At 46.4% G+C, this 7,641-nt stretch overlaps 1 pseudogene; it reads right to left on the minus strand.

Moving 5' to 3' along the window:
* Positions 1–1,004: 1,004 nt before the first annotated feature.
* On the minus strand, positions 1,005–6,792 carry LOC144891494 (protein FAM200C-like; annotated as a pseudogene).
* Positions 6,793–7,641: the final 849 nt, after the last annotated feature.

Consider the following 7,641-nt stretch of genomic DNA (forward strand, 5'->3'; position numbering starts at 1 on the left):
ACGTGCTTGGTAATGATTTTTGTGTCGTGATGAGTGTTGGAATGAGTATGAGTGGTTAAGGGGTTGTGTTGAATGAATGAGGGCGAAATCCACCGAGCCATGTCAATCACCTGCAACACCAGGACAGGGCCTGTGGAAATTTAGGGGTGCATTGGGATGGCCCCACAGGTAAGGTTGCGTCTTGTGGCAATGTGGCATCCACCGGGGGACGCGGTCTGTAGACTGGGGTTGTACAAATGTTTATTGGAGTTTCGAATTTTTGAATTTTTGGTTAAGGTTAAGGTTTGTGTTTAAGGTAGGTTTTGAGTGTTGCTGTTTCCTCCCACCACAGGAGCGACGAATCGAAACGATTGTAAATATTCGATTGCATGATTGTTAAGGGGATTAGCATGTTAAGGAGAATAGGTAAGTAGCTCCGGCTCACTTCCCACAGCCCTCCTGCTTTATTTCGTAGGTTAATTAGGTGTGAGACAGTAAGTGTTAAGACTGGAATGGTAGCGCCTGCAGTGAACCTAGCAGGAGCTATGGTTCCAGGGGGGGTTGGAGGGGGGGGGGGGGCTGTGTAATGAATTTGGGTAGAGGATATCTAGAGCAGGGGTTCTTAACCTTTTCCCCTACTTGCACCCCTTGCAAAGCACCAAGTCGTTCTCGCACCCCTGTCCCCACTGTCATGAAAGAATAATAAAATTATCATGGCTATCAATAACAGATTCATCATGGTTTTAAATTTATTTATATTTTACAAATTTACATATTTGGCAACTGAATGATTTATTACAATACCAAGGTAACTTCAAATTAGTAAAGATTTTTATTCCATTTGCTGGTACTTTGCATGGTGTGTTGCAAGAAATTGTGCTTGTGCACCAAGCTCAGTGACTTCGTTGCTGTTGGTTGTTCTCTATGATGGTATGGAACCTCGGGGTCTTGGAGCTGAGTGCTATTCGCATGTCGTGCTGAGCATCCAACCGATTTCTGCATTTGGTTTTGATATGAAGCAGACACTAAAATCCAGTTTCACACAGATACGTGGTCGCAAAAGGCACTAGCACAGCGAGAGCCTTCCTATCTAGTATGAGAAATGTTTCCAGCTGAGACGCCCAAAGGTGCTCCAGGTGACCCTCGGTGAACTCCATTTGGATTCCATGGTTGCTTCTCAAATAGATGAGATCTTCTTTGACGTCACTGTCATCATCAATATCCACCAAATTTATCCGGAAAGGGTGCCTGAGCCAGTTATGACACACTTGCAGCTCTGCACACGATAAGTAGCCATTGAATGAAAATTGCAGCATTTGAATATGTTCAATAATAGTTGAAACAAAGCCAGGTTGCAAGGAAGCATCCTCAGTGACTGTTCCTTCAAGGGATGGAAAATTCACCAAATTTCCCTTCGTTACACGCCTAATCCATAAAACAAGTTTTTCTGTGAATGCAACCAGCTTCTCGCTTGCAGTCACAATGGTGAGCCCCTTTCCCTGCAGAGAGCGATCAAGCTCATTGAGTGCTGTGAACACATCAGACAAATAGGCAAGCATCTGAACAAACTCAGGAGAATCAAAATATTCAGCTGTCTTGTCGCTGTTTTTTTTTTTTTTTTTTTTTTTTGTATACAAGATCGAGGCTCGTGAAAGAGCTAACATTAATCACACAAAAAGACAAACCGACACACAAAACACAAAAAACAAGGGGAGCGGTAGACAAGATGGGGAGAGAGGGGGAAGGACACAAAAGAGAGGGGGAAGGACACAAACACAACATTTGAGAGCAGGGACATCGGGAGGACTTGGGGGGGAGGTGGGAGAGGATTAAAACATATGAACACTGCAAGGACTCTGGGGTGAATTACCGGGGGTAGAAAAGATCAAGGTTTTCGATGGGGGAAGATAAGAGATGGTGGTGAACAGCTGTTTTAAAGACCTGGAGGGAGGAGTGGGATTGAAGGGAGTGGGGGAGTTTGTTCCAGAGGCGGGAGAAAAGGGGAATGAAAGATTGAAGGTGAGCAGAGAGCCTAGACTTTGGCAGTTTAACCAGAAGAGGGTTGCAGGCAGATCTTGTGCGACCTGAAGGAATATTGGGGGGACAGAGCACAGAGAGAGCTGGGGGAGCAAGGCCGGAGAGGAGTCGGTAGAAGACAGAAAGACCACCAACCTGCCTGCGGTGAGTGAGTGAAAGGCCCTCGGCGTTGACTACATCGCAGGAGATTCCAATGATTCTGAAAGCTTTGGCCTCAACAGCGTGAAGCCGAGCAAGGTGTGAGGCAGGAGCACCAGCCCAGAGGGGGGAACAGTATTCCATTGAGCTGCGGATGAAAGCCTTGTATGTGGTGAGGAGCTCAGGTGTGCCAAGGAAGGACTTCGCACGACGGAGGATGCCCAGTCGGCGACTGGCTTTGGAGGCCAGCTTGGAAATGTGGTTTTCCCAAGAAAGATCATGGCAGATAGTGAGACCCAAAAGCTTGAGCGACAGAACTTCTTGGAAAGGATTGTTGAGAAAGTAGATGGGAGGGTTGTCCAGTCGGTCCTTTCGGAGAGACATTGTAAGAGTGTGAGATTTGTCAGGATTGAAAGACATGTTCCCCTTGTTTGACCAGTCTGTGATTTTGTCCAGGTCTGCAGAGAGTGAGGAGGCTGCAGACTGCCGATCTGAGGGATGAGGAATGGAGCGACAGAGAGTAGAGTCGTCAGCAAAGAGATAGAGAGGATTTTCAAGAGAGTCAGAGAGATCATTGATGAAGACCAGAAAAAGCACAGGGCCCAGAACACTACCTTGGGAAACTCCAGCCTGAACAGGAAGAGGAGATGAGAGAAACCCATTCAGGGCCACACGTTGACTACGACCAGAGAGGAAGTCCGCCAGCCATGCGTGGAGATTTCCATGGATACCAAAGGAGGAGAGTTTGGAGAGCAGAGCAGGGTGCCAGACCGTATCGAAGGCACGTGAAATGTCAAGGGAGACAGCTCTAATTTCCTGTTTGGCGTTGAGGACCTCCATCCATTGTTGAGAAAGCAGAAGCAGCATGTCCAGAGTAGAGTCACCAGGTCTGAAACCAAATTGATGATCAGAGATCAAGCCATTGGAGAAGAGGAAAGATTTAATATCTGAAGCAATGATGGATTCCATGACTTTGCTGATAATTGGGAGAACGCTGATTGGTCTGTAGTTGCTGGGATCTGTTTTTGCACCTTTTTTGTGCAAAGCGGTGATGTTGGCTGATTTCCAAGCAGATGGAAGATGACCTTGAGCAAAAGAGAGGGTGAAGAGAACAGAAAGAGGGAGTGAAAGTGCAGAAGAACATGATTTTAGGACCCGTGGGCTGATGCCGTCAGGACCAGTTGCAGAATCAGAGTCGAGGGTTGCCAGAAACTTTTCCACCTTGTCAGGAGGAAAGGACACAGAGTCCAGGAGCAGCTGGGTACGACTGGGTACAGTGGGTACAGAGAGGGATGGGTTTGGGACACAAGATTTAGAGGCAAACACAGAGTTGAGGCATTCAGCTTTTTCACGTGCGGAGTCAGCCGTTAAGCCGTTTGAGGTGAGGGAGGGGATGGAGGGGGAACAAACACCAGAAACAGATTTGACCAGACGCCACCAGGATTTGGAAGAGGGAGACAGATAAGAGAGTTCGGTCTTGAGAATGGTGAGATATTGTTTCCTGGCTCTCCTGAGGGTGGACACACACTTGTTTCGGGCTTTGTGAAAGGAAATGAGATTTCCTTCCGTTGGATTTGCTTTCCAGGAGACGAAAGCAAGTTGTTTCAGGGCAACAGCCTCACCACAAGATTCCGTGTACCATGGACGGGAGGAAGGGTATGACAACTGAAGACGAGATGGTATAAATCTGTGCATGAGAGAGAGCAATTTACTTTGAAAGAATTCCCAGGATGAGTTGATGTCAGAGGTGGTAGAGATAGGAGACCAGTCCAGATGATTGATGGCTGCTTGAAGACCGTGCCAGTTGGCCTGAGTGAAATGCCAGACTCGTCGACGCTGAGGAGGCTCTCTGAGAATGGTCAGAGAGATGTCCACTTTGACAAGCACATGATCAGATGAGCTGATTGGAGCAGAAGAAGAGCAGCAGACATTTTCAGGGAAGTTTGTCATAACCAAATCCAGAAGAGAAGATGCTCCGTTGACTGAGATCCGGGTCGGGAAATTGACAGATTGTGTCAGTCCCAGTGAGTCGCAGAAGTCCTTTGCTGAAGAGCCATGGCTGGTGAGAGAGGTACCCACACCCAGCCAACTGGCATGGTGACAATTGAAATCACCACATATGAGGAAGAGAGAGTTGGGATGGGTAGATAGAAGTTGGTCCATATTATCAGACAGTGAGATGTAGATGGAGTCATCGCTGATTGGTGGACGGTACAACACACATATGAACAAAAGGTGGGAGCGAAGGGGAAGCCGTAGCCAAAGGTATTCCTGGGGGTGAGGTGGAGAGAGGGCAGTGGAGGGCGAGTGAGGAAGAGAGTTTTTTATAAAGATAGCAACCCCACCTCCAGGACGAGGCTCAGGTCTATCATACCGGAGGAGGGAGTAACCTGGGAGAGATACTAAGGCATCAGAGACATCATGAAGGAGGAAAGTTTCTGTTAAGCAGATCACATCTGGTTTGTCAGAAGCAACCTGTATGGAGAGGTCAGTCAAGTTTGAGCGAAGGCCCCGGATGTTTGAGGTCCATACCGTTAATGAAGAGGAAGGGGGAGCATCGGGTCCAGAACAGGGGGGGGGAGGGGTAGGGTAAGATGTGGAAGAGGAGGAAGAGGTAGGGAGAGCTGTTGAAGGTGTGTCAGAAATTTCAGAATAGCTTGGAGAAAGGGAAGAATGGGGCGGACAAAAGGTTTGATGGAGATTGGGTGAGGCACAGTGAGGTGTTATTTGAGGAGGGGGAAGAGCAAGGCAGAAGGTTTGGGGAGATGAAGGTGAAAGTTGGAAGGAGGAAGAAGCAGGGAGGATGCTTTGAGGAGGAGGGGTGAGAGGGGAGTCTAGGAGGGGAGGAGCGAGGGAGAGTCTCGGAGGGGAGGGGTGTGGGGGGAGTTTAGGAGGGAGGGGAGGGAAGGGGCAAGGGGGGAGATTTGAAAGGGATGGGTGATGGGGAGGATTTGGAGGGGAGGGGTGAGATTGGATTTTGAAAAGTGTACGATTCATGGGAAACGAACATTTTTTGCAAAATGAGTTTCAGACCTTCGAGTCAAAAATACGTTTGAGGACACTGGAGGAGGGGTGGAGTTCTGGATAGTTTATGGAATGTAGAAAGGAGGAACTGTAAGAGATGGTATTATATATATTTTTTGGAATGAATAGATTTGGTGAGCAAGACGAAAGCATCCTTTTGTAGGAAAAGAAGAAAAGGGTGTTATAATATATGAGAGAAAATAGTTGTTCAGGGGAGAGATTATACATTTCTAACCGCGTGATCGCGAACGAAGAACGAACGAACAAAAAGAACAAATAAACGAATAAGACCTGGGAAGGAAAAATTTTTTTTTTTTTTTTTTTTTTTGTGAGTACAGATATTAAACGAGGAGGTACGGGGTGAACGACTGGGACGAAACGGTGAACGAAAATAATTTCAGCGCATTCGACGAATCGCTGAGAGAAAAACAAACCACAAGGTCGGAGACGGTACGGTAGTCCAAGCCTACGAGTACTAGGCCGCAGAATACTCGATACCATTAACCGACGATTGTGTATACATGTACGAAAAATTAGCACCGAAAATTTTCCAAAAGATACGCTATAGGTACATACACCGAAAGATAGATACAGTCTCGACAAAAACACGATTGAGAAATATCACTTAGCTTCGAAAGCGTGAGCGCATGGAGCAGCTTCGAAAAGACGTGACCTCGCCGTGATCTCGCGAGATCTCCGCTGTTCACGGAGAAACTGCTGAATTTCCTCTCGCAATTCAAACACACGGGATAATACACGACCACGTGATAACCATCTCACTTGTGTGTGATACAAAAGCACAGTATGTTCTTGACCCATTTCCTTGTAAAACAACTGAAACAGTCGATGATTCAAAGTTCGACCACGAATCATGTTCACTGTTTTCACGCAAATATCCAAAGTCTTCCTCAGGTATGGAGGCAGTGCTTTTGCTACATGTGCATGCCGGTGAAGAAAGCAGTGGGTGATCTTCACGTCTGGAATTTATTTTCTGATTCGTGTAGCAAAGCCTGAACGGTTGCCCAACATGACTGGTGCTCCATCAGTACGTATCGAACCAATCATGTTCAGATTGAGTTGGTGTTTTCTGAAGAATTATTTTGTCATATTGAACACATCTACAGTTTGCGCAGTTGCTTTCAGTGACTAACAGAAGAGAAAGTTTTCTTCAACTTCTTTGTCCTTTACGTACCGAACCACCAGTAGCTGACAGCAGTTTGACACATCTGTTGTTTCATCCACTTGGAGGCTAATCTTCACTGGACACACCTTAATATCTGCGACAATCTGTTCCAGAATATCTTGACTCACGTCAATGATTCGGTTATGTATCACATCATTTCATAAAGGTACTTGTTGCAGTTCTTTCTCTGCCTTCTTGCCGAGAATAATCTTCGCCATTTCAAGGGCACACGGCTTTATCAGTTCCTCCCCAATTCTATGAGGTTTCTTTGACTTAGCAACCTGGTATGCAACTTGATAAGAGGCAAGCAACATAGGTTTCTCTGTTGGTGAAAATCCATGCGTTGGCAAAGTGCCGGCATGATCAAACCTAGCTCCTTTGGCTTTTAATGTTGTGATGTCGTTCCCTGCATGCCTGCCGCCAGACGTCATCGTTTTCATCATCCCTGCCGCATCCCATTTGACAAACACAAACAAGACGATGAAACAGGTGCAAGAAGACTTCGAGGAGCGCCTTGGAAAACCAGCACCATCAAAATCAAATGTTCATCTTTGGGGGAAAAAGGTATTTCAGACTGGAAGTGTACTCGACAGCGAGCACAGCGGACGACCAAAAATCCATGATTTGGGAATTCAAAACATTAAAACATCCGTTCTCAGGTCTCCGAAAAAAGTCATTACGGAAGCGTTCTGCAGAGTTGTGTGCTTCGTATTCATCGTTACATCGCCCAATTGAAGACCTACGCATGAAACCAGATATACCAACTGTCATTTGTGAATTCTGAGATGCAGATCATGAGAACAGGTTGACAGTTTGTGACAGAGAGCTGCAGCACTTGCATACAATTCCTAAAATATCAAATGTAACGGATGTCATACGGACGCACTCAATGTCTAAGGAGGTGTTGTAATTGCTGTGTTACTGTTAGGTGATATTTTTTACTACGGGGGCTTAAGGTTCACCCTGGTAAATGGTATCAACAAATCTTGTATAAGCAGCTAACACCCTGTCCTGGGGATTATGACTCACTCAGTGCAAAGACACTCGGTCGAGAGCATACCGACACCAGGCTGAACAGGTTACGTTTTGTATTCACTGATAGGCCAGACCTGGATTCGGACCTGAACCAAAACCTAATCGGCTTCTTCTTGTCGCCAAATCAACTCATCCACCAAGTTTTGTCAGAACTCGTCCACAACCTTTTGAGATATCGTGCTCACAATCCCACAGACAGACAGACAGATAGACAAACCTTCGGTGAGCACATAACCTTTGTGCAC

This window comes from Myxine glutinosa, chromosome 4 (assembly GCF_964187855.1).
Source record: "Myxine glutinosa chromosome 4, kmMyxGlut1.1, whole genome shotgun sequence".
Classification (NCBI taxonomy): domain Eukaryota; kingdom Metazoa; phylum Chordata; class Myxini; order Myxiniformes; family Myxinidae; genus Myxine; species Myxine glutinosa.